At 34.8% G+C, this 1,214-nt stretch overlaps 1 protein-coding gene across 1 annotated transcript in view; it reads right to left on the bottom strand.

Annotated features, from left to right (window-relative positions):
* Positions 1 to 1,214, bottom strand: part of G2E3 (G2/M-phase specific E3 ubiquitin protein ligase) — an 84,320-nt gene that overhangs the window by 68,938 nt on the left and 14,168 nt on the right. The gene's annotated exons all lie outside the window — the stretch shown is intronic.

Raw genomic sequence — 1,214 nt, forward strand, 5'->3', positions numbered from 1 at the left:
AACAATAATAAGTTAATGTCAGAAACTAAACCACATATCCAGGAAGTTCAGAACACTAAGCAGGATAAATGCTCCCAAACCAAGGCATATCACTTCAAACTATGGAAAAATAAATAATTTTTAAAAGTCCTAAAGGAAGCCAGAGGTGGGGAAAACACTTTACCTATAAAGAAATAAAGGTAGGAATTACAAACAACTTCTCCTCAGAAACCATGCAAGCAAAAAGAGAGTGAAGTAAAATATTTAGTGTTGAGGAAAAAAAGAAAACCAACTTAGAATTCTATATCTTGTGAAATTATGCTTCAAAGGTGGAGAATTATTTTCTTAGACAAAAATTAAGGAAATTTGTTGCCAGTCAACCTGCCTTGTAAGAAATGTTAAAAGGAGTGCTTGCGAGAGAAATTCAGGTCTACATAAAGAAAGAATGACCATCAAATAAGGAATAAGTAAAATAAAAACTTTCTTATTCCTAACTGATCTAACAAATAATTTGTTCAAAATAACAATAGCAACAATGTATTTAAATATGTATTAGTTGTAAATGTATACTGCACTCTAGGGCAACCACTAACAAAGTTTTTAAAATATATATATAACTGATATACTAAAAAAAGAGAAAATAATATAAATTGCTCAATTAAAATCACAGAAGGCAGATAAAAGTAGGAAGAGCAAAGCAACAAATAGAAAACAGTAATAAATATGACAGATATAACTCTAACTATATAAATAATCACTTTGATGCCAATGGTCTAAATATACCAATTAAAAGATTGATTTGTCAAAATGGATTAAAAAAATCAGACTTTACCTACAAGAAAGCCACTTTAAATATACTTATATTTAAAAGTAAAAGGGTGGAGAAAAATATTCCCTGCCAACACTAACCAAAAAAACACGTAAGTTATATTAATTTCAGACAGAACAGACTTCAAAATAAGAAAATTTATCTGACTCTGTCTGAGGAACAGCAGCTGTGTGTGAAGCCTCCCCCCACCAGCCAGAGGAGCCACCACAACTGTGAACTGCACCCACCAGAGGAGTTGCTACCAACTGAGGAGCAGCTGCTACCATAACCGCCCGAGGAGCAACCGCAGCCCGAGGAGCCACTGCCACCCAAGGACCAGCCACCGAAAGACTCAGCATCTAGACGTGGCGGTATGATCAAACATGGGTAGACAAAGAAACCCCCAAAGGAAAAAAAAGGAGGGCGC

The sequence above is a fragment of the Myotis davidii genome, unplaced genomic scaffold (genome assembly GCF_000327345.1).
Source record: "Myotis davidii unplaced genomic scaffold, ASM32734v1 scaffold21, whole genome shotgun sequence".
Taxonomy (NCBI): Eukaryota; Metazoa; Chordata; class Mammalia; order Chiroptera; family Vespertilionidae; genus Myotis; species Myotis davidii.